The sequence below is a fragment of the Scyliorhinus canicula genome, chromosome 25 (genome assembly GCF_902713615.1).
Source record: "Scyliorhinus canicula chromosome 25, sScyCan1.1, whole genome shotgun sequence".
Classification (NCBI taxonomy): domain Eukaryota; kingdom Metazoa; phylum Chordata; class Chondrichthyes; order Carcharhiniformes; family Scyliorhinidae; genus Scyliorhinus; species Scyliorhinus canicula.
Genome location: NC_052170.1, coordinates 21,208,546 through 21,221,464, shown reverse-complemented (window position 1 = coordinate 21,221,464; position 12,919 = coordinate 21,208,546). Strand labels below are relative to the sequence as shown.

The window sequence follows — 12,919 nt, the reverse complement described above, 5'->3', positions numbered from 1 at the left end:
GGGCCATTGAAGGGGAGCAATCTACATTGGGGAGATTCCTGTAGATTGAAAACAGAATAACAATTCCAGAGTTCAGAAAACCACCATATGCAATGAAAGATTCACGAATCTTACTCAAAACATTTATCAGGACTAACCTGGGAGGGCTATCTGTACAACCATCTGGTAAACAATAGCTGTAGACAGACAAACTCTTGCATGATCAACTTTCTTGATTTATTTGAGGAAGTGACGGTTCAAGTTTAACTGTGGCAAACATTAACATTGTGTACGAAAGATTTCCTATTGGCATTTGATAATGATCCGAACAACGGTTATTAATTAAGCTCAAGGCTTTGAGGACATAGGGCAAAACCTTGGGATGACTGAGAAATTGGCAAACTGGTAGATTACAGGGTTATCAATGTTCCAAATTGTTCCTGCCGTATCAAATCTATATCAATGTAATAGATATGGGGCTGGTATAGCACAGTGGGCTAAACAGCTGGCTTGTATGGCTTGTAATGCAGAACAATGCCAGCAGCGCAGGTTCACAACAGGCGCCGGAATGTGGCGACTAGGGGCTTTTCACTAACTTCACTGAAGTCTACTTGTGACAAGCAGCGATTATTATTATATTTTTACATTCAAACTCATTTGCAAATTTCGCCTAATTACACAGAGACAAAACTAGATGGGATAGTGGAATCAAAGGCTGTAGTTCAGAAATTACACAACGAACTAAACCAAATACGTGAGTCGGCTGAAGGATGGCAAATGAAAATAAATGCTGGTGCATGTACTGTCCTGGACACACTCCACTCCATGAATGGTGCGGAAATAGCTGCAAATAAGGCTGAAAGCAAACTAGAAGTCTGGCAAATTCAACACTTCACATTTCCAACAATGCAAAGTTAGAATTAAGAATCTACTTGAATGTTGAAATACATAGTCAAAATGGTAAAATGCAAATCAGAGAAAGCAATTATCAAACTTCACCGTGTGTAATGCAGCCATTTCTGGTTGCCAAGAAACAAATGATATATTCAAGAGCCGAGGGCCATTCACAGATGATTCTAGTTATCAAGGATTAGAGAAATTAAGAATTTAAACTCTTCCTGGAAAGGAGATGACTGAGATAGTTATTGAAGTTGGAAAATAGTATGGTACAGTTAACCTGCAGTACTACTTTAAATAGTGGGAATATAACAGTAGGATGCTGGTTCAAACTTGTAAATGAAAGCTTAAGGAGGGATTTCAAGTGATTCTTATTGAGCCACAGAATTATCAACACATGGAATAGAATCCTGGTTACAGCAGATGAAAGGAAAAACCTGGAATTACCCAACAAATAAAAGCAGTAATGGACAGAGAAGTCGAGTTGTTCTGGACGAATGAATTAAGATAAAACAGATCTTAAGAAGTTTGTGAGCAGTAAAGCTGGGTGGGGAATGGAACACTTGGTACTCGATCTCTAAATAGCTGAACTGTTCTTTGGTCAGAAAACCCGACATGTGCAAAGAGTTCTTCAATTTGATCACTGGAACAGGCATATTCAGTATCAAATTACTGCCTTTTTTTTCTTGTTTAATGTTGTCCATCTGTGTGCTGACATTGTTTTATTTTTCCTTTAGATGTTAAAGCTGGTTTAGCTCAGTTGGCTGGACAGCTGGTTTGTGATACAGGGCGAGGCCAACAGCGTGGGTTCAATTCCCGGACAGGCTGAGGTTATTCATGAAGGCCCCACTTTCTCAACATTGCACCTTGCCAGGGGTGTGGTGACCCTCATTCAGGTAAAATCACGTCAGCTCTCCCCTCAAAGGGAGCCCAAGGTCATCTGGGACTATGGTGACTTTATTTACTTAATGGGGGTAATATTTGTTTATAACTAACGTTTACATTGTTTGACTTTCTAATGCTTTATTGCAATTGATTTGAAAAATAGAACTTGATTTTAACAGTTGTATATATATTTGTGAACACTCACCTTTAGGTCATTTACCAGTTTTATTAGACTTACTGAAAAGGATATTTACAATATTTTGTACTTGAGCTGAAGACATGCAACTACAGAACAAACTTGGTTGAAACTTGGTTGTTCTGAAGTGTTATTCCTGCCCTGCCCACTTGATGACAATGGTTGAAATCAGATGTTATTTTAGATGTACTGAGATCTCAGCCTTGTTGAACAGGCCAGACTAAAATTACCACTGGTCAACTTGGAGCTTAACAGAAGAACCTCTCAGATTGTCAACAGCTTTGTGGTTAGCATTTTTAAAAAATGTTTTAATCAGCAATTATGCTTACAACTTGGATTATTTTCTAATGGTTCGCTGTGGCAAGAATTTACCTTGCCCAATAAAACGTTTTCACACAGATGAGCAAACACAAACAAATAATAAAAATTGAACGGCTGTCTCACAAAGTCAGCAGCATTCAAATGAATACATGGGAACTGGAAAAGCAATTCTGACTGAGGCAGTATTTATTGTCCACTATAAAAGGATGGGAGGTTTTAGTAGTTAGTGCTCTTTTAACAATTATAACTACCTTTGGGCTAATTATTTAAAATTCTCATTTATGTACCAGTCAATCTCAGGCATAATTCATTGTTGCCTATGGAGTAACACTACTAAATTAAGCTAATGACTAAGCGATAACCCTGACCCAAGATATGCCAATCAACAATTTCAGACAACTTCCTTTGTAGCAAAAGTGCCATAGGAGTGATTAACATGGCCCCCTCATTTACAGAAAGGCTAAATATCTTGCACACTACCAAATACAGAAGTGGAGGGAATCACAAAATTATCAAATGAATGTGATCCAATAAGACGTTGCAAACAATGTACAATTATTACAAACCTGGGTACATTTGGTATATTGGAAACTAGCAATATAGGAAGAAAGAACCAGTGTGAAAAGCTTACTGATTGTTGCACATCGAACTACAAGGATAGAAATGGAACAACATGGAGCTCCAAAGTATACAATGAAGCCAGCTTTAGCCAATGGGCCAGATTCAGTGTTATCTTTGTTACAGTGTCGAGAAAGCATTGCCCACCAGAGCCCACAGGGCGAAGTATGCATCAAGGAGTGGTCATTTTGGACCTCAAATCAGTTAATCAGTAGATTGGTTAATCAGTGGTAGACTTTGTAATTGGGGACTTAGAAGTTGTTGAAATTGTGACACAGAACAGAAAAGATAGAATGACAATAGAAGCCATTGTGGAGAAGGGACAGGAAGAGTGATAAGGAGTAGGCTGAATCACTAATTCACATTAAGTGTTGGCATTGAGTATTGCTAGGTTAGTGCAGTGCGGTGCTAATGTCACAAGATAAGCCATCCAGAGGTTTGGACTAATAATCCAAAAGAACACAAGATCAAATCCCACTATTGCAGTTTAGGAGTTTGAATTCAGTTTTAAAAATCTGGAAATAATAGCTGTACCAGAAATATGAAGTTGTCAAATTGTTGTACAAACTTAACTAGTTTACTCATGCCCTATGGGGAAGGAAGCCTGCCATCCTTGCTCAGTCTGGCCCATTTGTCATCTCCAATCCAAATGCTATTGAGTCTTAGCTACTCTGATACGGCTGAACAAGCTCTTCAGCTGTATTAAGGATGGACAATAAATGATTGCCTCGTCAGTGGATACTGCTTCCTGAAAAAGAGTGAAGAGAAAAAATATTGGTGCAGGTAAATAATTAGTGGCAACCTACGGTTGAATGTGGGATGGTGATTAAGCTGGAGAAATAGCACACAACGCAGTGAATGGTTGCATGAGCAGTAATGTTATAAAATCCACAGTTCATTTTTAACCAGCTGAAATCAAAAAAGGTTTGCCTGAGGGATAAAGGCTCAGGCAAATTACCAAAAGGCTCCACAATGTAAGTGCTCAACATACTCCAGCCTTCACCATATAAAATCAAAACCTGTTTTATAACAGAATTTACAGTGCAGAAGGAGGCCAATCTAATGAAGTGATGAAGAATATTTTATATTGAACAACTCTCCAATGAAAAGATGCTATTTCTGAAAAAATACTCTTCACCGTCACTATATAATCTTTCAAGAATAAAAGACACCACTAAAACAGGCCCCTGCAGGCTCTTCCTCTTCTCACTGGAGACTGTCCCAACAATCGCCTTTAGCAAAGATGACTGGTGGCAGACATGCATAGTCATCACAGATTGAAAGGACTAAATCTCCTGGCTAACTAGGCTGACTGATCATGTAGAATGTATCACAAAACTGTCATCTGAAGCCAATGTCCACAACGGTGAAAATATCTGTAAAGATCTGAGCTGTAAGCAGCAGAGGGAGTAGGGCCGAGAGAGGATGCCCTGATTTCAGTGCTGGTATGTCCTTTCATATTTTCTGGCTTGATTTCTTCCCCTTCTGTGGTGACCATGTGGAGGATTTCTGAATGCAAGGTACCTTCCAGGAAGGTTTTCACTTTGCTATCTGTATGATGCCAGTAGATACCAATGATATCCTCTCCCTCCACCTCAAACACAATGACAACACCTTCTTGCAAGTAATCAGCCATGTCTGAACATGTGGGTGAATAACCTGTGTAAATATATGAATATTAGACACCCGTGCATCTCTCGTGTCCCTGATCATGGAATTTGTTTTTAAAGAATACAGAATATTGCAGTTATATTGCATAAAGTCATAAAAACAGGCAATTTGGCCCAATTCATCCATGCCAGCATTTATTCTCCAGTCCAGCCTGCTCCCTTCTTTCCTTATCTAAATCTATCTGTATAACCATCTTTCCCTTCTTCCTACCTTGCTGTCTAACTCACCCATAAATATAGTTCTACTATTCACCTCAACCACTCCCTTCGGTAGCAGGTTCCACATTCCTGATCGCTCTTTGGGTTAAGAAGCTCTTCTGAATTCCCTGCCAAATATCTTTTCTACTACATTATAGAGTTATGCTCTTCCCTGCAGGAGGAAATATTTCTTCTGCATCCACTTTATCAAAACCTTTCATAAATTAAACTCCTCTATTGGGTCGCCCCTTGCTTTCACCCAAAAGAACAGGAGACACACACTGTCAATCCTTTCCTATATGGGAGGTCTTGTGGTGAAGTGGTAGCGTCCCTAGCGTCTAGTGGACCAGAGTCTCCACGTTTAGTTGCCATGCTATTACTCATTGGCCATGGAAGGAGTATGTGGTTCAACTGGCTCATACTATTTCCGCCACTTTGCAAAATCTTTCCAACATATTTCTGGTATCGTCCTTTTTCTGAAACCTCATAAATGGCTCAATGTCCTTTTTACAATATGGCGACTAGAACTACATGAAGTTGAACAGCAGTTGACCATAGGATTCTAGTCTGACAAGACAGAAGGATTTTCAGATTGTTCCTAAAAGGGTCTCTCTTCAAAAGGGACCAGCATATAATCGATTGCTAACTTTATTTATGAGTTGATTTTGAACTATATTGGGTTGCTTAGTTGGGAAATATATAGTGACAGATGTAGCTAGTGAGGTAAAAAAAAATTCTTTTATTTAAGAACTGTTTAACTGTTAATTGTAAAGCTATTTCTTTAATATCCATGTGTTTAATTCTGTGTTTAAATTGAAGTTTGTTTGAACATAAAAGATACCTATTGGTCAGAGTCATTACTCCTGGGGTGAAGTATCCTTTCCTCACCGTTTTACAGATTGCAAATTGTTTGGGGTTTCTCGTCCTGTATCCTAACAAAACTGGGGTCTGGTCCAGTATCCTAACACTTTGTTCCTCTACTCCAGCTTGACTTGCACCTTCCAAATAATAAATCAACTCCCTACTCTTCCTATCAATATACCATTTCACTTTTATGTGTGTTGAACTTCATTTGCCAATTATTTGTCCATTCTGCATGTCTATTAATGTTCTCCTGAAATTTGTTGTCATCTACAAATTTTGGAAATTATGGGCGGAATGTTCTCATTATTTGGCAGAGTGGAGCAGCGGATGGGAAAAACATGGTGGAGGTTTCTGGCCCCAAGAGTGGCTTTCTCCGCCATATTGAGAGCCTCAGTGAAAAGAAAATTAAGAGATGGGTACCACAATGTCATGATGGCTGGAACGCCCCTCACACATTTCCCAATCTCCTCCGCCCTTTGCCAAGTCCTGCAAGAGCTGGCACCACCACATGTAATGATAGGACACCCACTGCCAGTGGCCCTTAAAGTCACCATCACTTTGAACCTCTATGCCAAAAGCTCATTTCAGGGCAGCACTGGTGATGTGTGTGGTCACACACAGATGCATTAGGGAGGTTCCCAGGACCAAGAGGGCCAAGACGCCAGGGGCATGAGCTTCGCCTGCTTAGCTGGCATGCCCTGAGAGAAGGATTTGATGGACTGCATCCACATGGCTCTGCAGTCTTCCATGGCATCATGCAACACCATTTATGAACCCTAAGGGGATACCCATTCCCTCAACATCCAGATCGTCTGTTACCACACAATGAGAATCATGTTTGTGTGCTAATTTGCCAGGTAGCATCCATTATAGTTACATCTTGTGGCACTCGCAGACCCCAGACTTCCAAGAACAGCATCTATAAGGATGGCTCCTTGGGCCCAAGGGATACCCAATAAGGAGGTGGCTGATGACACCAGTGTAGAGGCGACAAAGTGAGGCACAGACTCGCTACAATGAGGCTTCAATGCGCGTTCTGGTGGAGCAGGCAATCAGACAGTTGAAGATGCGGTTCTTGTTGGGGGGGGGGGGGGGGGGGGTCCCCTCCATTCAGCATGGTAGCATAGTGGATAGCACAGTTGCTTAACAGCCCCAGGGTCCCAGGTTCGATTCCCAGCTTAGGTAACTGTCTGTGCGGAGTCTGCACTTTCTCCCCGTGTCTGCGTGGGTTTTCTCCAGGTGCTCGTTTCCTCCCACAGTCCAAAGATGTGCGGGTTAGGTGGATTGGCCGTGCTAAATTGCCCTCAGTGTACAAAAAGGTTAGGTGGGGGTTGCGGGGATGGGGTGGATACGTGGGCTTGAGTAGGGTGCTCTTTGTAAGGGGCGGTGTGGAGTGTATGGGCCGAGTGGCCTCCTTCTGCACTGTAAATTCTATGATTCTACAGCCACCACAGGGTGTCCTATCTTATTGTGGACTGCTGCGCTCTCCACAAATTAGCACTGCAGAGGGGAAACAACCTGAAGGAGATAAGTGCGCCACATCTGAAGGTCACTGAAGGGAAGCATGCAGGTGCAGCAGGCGGTAAAGAAGGCTAATGGTATGTTGGCCTTCATTACGAGAGGTTTCAAGTACAGAAGCAGGGATTTGTTGCAGAAATTATACAGGGCCGTGGTGAGGCCACACCTAGAATAGTGTGTGCAGTTTTGGTCTCCTTCGCTGAGGAAGGATGTTCTTGCTCTCGAGGGAGTGCAGCGAAGGTTTACCAGACTGATTCCAGGGATGGCGGGACTGTCATATGAGAGATTGACTAGGTTGGGATTGTTCTCGCTAGAGTTCAGAAAAATGAGGGGGGAATCTCATAGAGACTTATTAAAATTCTAACAGGACTAGACAGGGTAGATGCAGGGAAGATGTTCCCAATGGTAGATGTGTCCAGAACCAGGGGTCACAGCCTGAGGCTTCAGGGTCAACTATTTCAGACAGAGATGAGGAGGCATTTCTTCAACCAAACAGTGGGGAGCCTGTGGAATGCATTACCACAGGACATAGTTGATGCTAAAACTTTGAATATATTCAAGAGGCGGCTGGATATAGCACTTGGGGAGAATGGGATCAAAGGCTATGGAGATAAAGCAGGATTAGGCTATTGAGTTGGATGATCAGCCATGATCGTGATGAATGACGGAGCAGACTAGAAGGGCCAAAAGACCTCCTCCTGCTCCTATCTTCTATGTATCTATGTATCTCCTCATGGGAGGAGGTCAAGAAGGGTGGCAAGGGGCAACCTGCAGAGGAGGAAGGGCCTCGGGCTATGGCCAGGACCTGCTTGAGCTGTCGGTCTAGAGATGCCTTCATAGCCTCTAGGTTTGGGGAAGAGCAGGACTAGGATTGAGGAAATCCCCATATGAGGGATTGTTACCTTAGCATCAGTGTGGTGCCCAATTCCATGGGCAGCACGTTAAAGCCATTGGCCGGGCGCTGCAGAAGAACGATGCTGACTTGCATTGAGGACAGAGGCATGCTCCCCTCATCCTCAGCGATATGTCTGACTCCTGCCTGACAGAGCTGAACACATCCTGCTAAGGAACGGGCTTATCATGAGGTTCAGAGACGCAGTTATGCTCTCATCGTCTTTCAACCCCATTGATGTCAAGTGTCCAGATGCGTTCCTCCAACTAACCTCCGGGGTTGACAGACTCTCAGCATTTTGTCAGCCCATGGCATACTCATCACCGGAGAAGAGTGGCTGCTTTAAGAGGCTTGAGTATCAGTGCAGGGGGGTTGCAGCAGCACATCTTCAATGAGTCATCAATGTGGGAGGTGGGAAAGATTTAGCGCTGCCACTTTCACACAGCACTGGGATGATGTGCCTCGTGTGCGTGAGGGTTTGTGGATCCTGGGCTATTACAAGCGCTATATTAAAGAGGTGCCCTATCTTAACTAGTACCTGTGATCACCTGTGCCCACTAGAAACCACAGTTTCCTACATCCTCACGGTACATCTAGGTGTAAGCCCAGGATCCACAGCTGAGGGAGAGGTCTGCTGCCTTCCACACCGTGTTGCCTGAGATGACTTGCCCATCAGTGCTTGCACCATGCAGTTGAAGGCCTCAGCCATGGAGCAGACATCCGCTGCCATGGAATGCACATACTGCATCAAGATCTCCAATGCGGATGCTACCCTCGCAGCGTTTATTATTATTAATAATTATTATTATTATCCTCAATTCATTAGAGTGATGGTACCAACCGGTCAGACAGATGACAATTTGGAATGTCCCTGCCTCTGCCTGCTGTGGGTCATCATCTGTGAAGTGCTCACCAGTGAATGACCCAAAGCCTACTAGTTAATCCCACCGATGTGCGAGTATCTGCATTGGTGGAGGGTGCAGGTGACAGCTGTGATGGCTCTTTGAGGACGAGATCAGTGAAGTCTCCCTCTGAGCAGCTCTGTTCTGGATCTTCCTGGGAGCACAAGATTGGTCCAGGGAGGATGGTCTGGGCTGGTCGACTATTTCCAGTCGATGGCATTAGTACATCACTAATGGTGCGAGATTTTAGGTTTGGCGAGATTTTACATACATAGATGATTTGGAGTTGGGGACCAAGTGCAATGTGTCCAAGTTTGCAGACGACACTAAGATGAGTGGCAAAGCAAAAAGTGCAGAGGATACCAGAAGTCTACAGAGGGATTTGGATAGGTTAAGTGACTGGGCTAGAGTCTGGCAGATGGAATACAATGTTGACAAATGTGAGGTTATCCATTTTGGTAGGAATAACAGCAAAAGGGATTATTATTTAAATGATAAAATATTAAAACATGCTGCTGTGCAGAGAGACCTGGGTGTGCTAGTGCATGACTCGCAAAAAGTTGGTTTACAGGTGCAACAGGTGATTAAGAAGGCAAATGGAATTTTGTCCTTCATTGCTAGAGGGATGGAGTTTAAGACTAGGGAGATTATGTTGCAATTGTATAAGGTGTTAGTGAGGCCACACCTGGAGTATTGTGTTCAGTTTTGGTCTCCTTACCTGAGAAAGGACGTACTGGCACTCCGCGGAGGGTGTGCAGAGGAGATTCACTAGGTTAATCCCAGAGTTGAGGGTTGGATTACAAGGAGAGGTTGAGTAGACTGGGGCTGTACTCGTTGGAATTTAGAAGGATGAGGGGGGGATCTTATAGAAACATAAAATTATGAAGGGAATAAATAGGATAGATGCAGGTTGTTTCCACTGGCGGGTGAAAGCAGAACTAGGGGCATAGCCTCAAAATAAGGGGAAGTAGATTTGGGACTGAGTTTAGGAGGAACTTCTTCACCCAAAGAGTTGTGAATCTTTGGAATTCCTTGCCCAGTGAAGCGGTTGAGGCTCCTTCATTAAATGTTTTTAAGATAAAGATAGATAGTTTTTTGAAGAAGAAAGGGATTAAGAGTTATGGTGTTCGGGCCAGAAAGTGGAGCTGAGTCCACAAAAGATCAGCCATGATTTCATTGAATGGCGGAGCAGGCTCGATGGCCTACTGCTGCTCCTAGTTCTTATGTTAACATAGAACATAGAACAGTACAGCACAGAACAGGCCCTTCGGCCCTCGTTGTTGTGCCGAGCATTGTCCGAAATCAAGATCAAGCTTTCCCACTCCCTGTCATTCTGGTGTGCTCCATGTGCCTATCCAATAACCGCTTGTAAGTTCCTGAAGTGTCCGACTCCACTATCACAGCAGGCAGTCCATTCCACACCCTAACCTTTACTCTCGGAGTAAAGAACCTACCTCGGACATCCCTCCTGTATCTCCCACCCTGAATCTTATAGTTATGCCCCCTTGTAACAGCTACATCCATCCAAGGAAATAGTCTCTGAACGTCCACACTCTCTATCCCCCTCATCATCTTATAAACCTCTATTAAGTCGCCTCTCAGCCTCCTCCGCTCCAAAGAGAAAAGCCCTAGCTCCCTCAATCTTTCCTCATAAGGCCTATCCTGCAAACCAGGCAGCATCCTGATAAATCTCCTTTGCACCCTTTCCAATGCTTCCACATCCTTCCTATAATGAGGTGACCAGAACTGCACACAATACTCCAAATGTGGTCTCACCAGGGTCATGTATAGTTGCACCATAACCCCGCGGCTCTTAAACTCAAGCCCCCGGTTAATAAACGCTAACACACTATAAGCCTTCTTCACGGCTCTATCCACTTGAGTGGCAATGAGAACACTTGATAAGAACACTTGAGTGTTCTTATGATTATGTCCTGAGGATTCTTACTTTGCCTCCGTCCCCGACTTCGCCATCAGCACAGGTGTGGTCATGCTCCTCCCCGGCCAGTTCAAATACTTTCTCCAAATGCGGGGCCAGGTTTCTTAGCTCCCCCATGACTCCAGGTGGCTGCACCATTTCCCGCCAGTGTGCTCCAGTTTGTCCCGCGCAGACACAGATGGGGAATTGTATGCGGCGTTCCTGCGAGTTCAAATCGTTGGGGAGTGTCATGGGTGGGACCGGAGTGGGAGCAGGTTATTTATGCGAAGTCGATTATTCAATCTTCTTCCTGCACTATTGACCCATCCACTTTCACAGTGTATTGACACTGACCAAGACGGGGGTGGTGTCCCTGGATTGCACGTTGCGTACACCCCCACCTCTACTGCACAGCATCCAGGAATCTGTTCAGGGCTCCTTCAGTAAAACGCTGGGCTTGCTCCTGTGCTACTATCCCCCTCGAATGGATCTGGAACAAGTGCTGGGGAAGCGTTTATTATGGCGCTCTCTCCAGTGATCGCACTGATTAAGTTTTCCTGGAGCCAGAGAATTGGCGGGAGGGCACCCGGAGCGGAGTAATTCTCGTGGGGAGAAAAACTTTCCTTCAGGTGGAGTAAGGTTCTGCGAAAAATCCCACCAGTTCATTCACCAGAACTGACACTTGGTAGTTTTTTAATACGATTCCACCCATAAACTTGGTTTCTCTCTCTCCACAGATGCTGCCAGACCTGCTGAGTATATCCGGCATTTCCTGCTTCTTTTTATGGTTTAATTCAAAATATGCCAAATGTCTTTTGGAGGATTTTGACTTATCCCCATTTTGCTTATTAAGAGATTCTGATGAAACTTCCTCAACATGGTCAGTGACAGAAAATGTCTCAGAACCAATGTTTTGTGTGGAATACAAACCTTTGCCAAGGCAAGCCAATAAACAGAATACATTATTAAAAGATTCAATATCAAAGCCCTGACAATATCTCTATCTACTGACCTCAGCAGCTGCCACTGAAAGATAAGCCCTACCAACAGCCTGAAAATACACAAGATAATTTCCATTTTTGTACCGCACTATATAATCCAACTATAGCAAATATTTCACATTGTGTTATGTACCATCCTTGTCATTAGCAGAGAAGCATTTGACATTTCCCTCATCAATTGTTTTTGTAAGAAACACTGCAATCCGACCAATAAGCACAATTCCCAATAATCCTCCCACACACAAAGTGTTGATAGAGCTGGTGGCAAATCATTCAAAAAGCATTTGACAGGCTGATAAAAAGGACATGAAAATGTTGTTACTGAGAAATAATCTGAACTATTGTGATTTTTTTAATCTTTTGAGTTTCAATCTAAATTTGTGTTTGGTTTTTTTGTTTACATTTATTCTTTCCCGGGATGTGGCTGGCTAGGTCAGTATTTATTTCTCATCCCAAAATGCCCTTGAGAAGGTGATTTCTTATTTTTTATTTTATTTAAAGTGTCCAATTCATTTTTTTAAATTAAGGGGCAATTTAGCATGGTCAATCCATCTACCCTGCGCATCTTTGGGTTGTGGGGCTGAAACCCACGCAGACACGGGGAGAATGTGCAAACTCCACACAGATGGTGACCCAGAGCATGGATCAAACCTGTGACCTTGGTGCCGTGAGACAGCAGTGCTAACCACTCTGCCACCGTGCTGCCCTAGGCCACCTTCTGAAACCGCTATAGTCCTTGGTGTAGTATTACGGGCCAAGGTTCAGAGAACCCTGTTTATTGAAACGTACAAGATACTGAGAGCCCTGGATAGAGTGAACGTGGAGAGGATGTTTCCACTTGCAGGAAAAACTAGAACCAGAGGACACCATCTCAGATTAAAGGGACAATCTTTTAAAAGGGAGAAGAGGAGGATTTTTTTCAGCCAGAGGGTGGTGAATCTGTGGAACTCTTTGCCGCAGAAGGTTGTGGAGGCGAAGTCACTCAGTGGTTTTAAGACAGAGATAGATAGGTTCTTGATTGATAAGGGGATCAGGGGCTATGGGGAAAAGGCAGGAGAAT

The 12,919-nt window shown here is 43.5% G+C and overlaps 1 protein-coding gene across 5 annotated transcripts in view; it reads right to left on the bottom strand.

The window, feature by feature from the left end:
* Positions 1 to 12,919, bottom strand: part of pbx4 (pre-B-cell leukemia transcription factor 4) — a 392,839-nt gene that overhangs the window by 215,619 nt on the left and 164,301 nt on the right. The window lies entirely within an intron of this gene.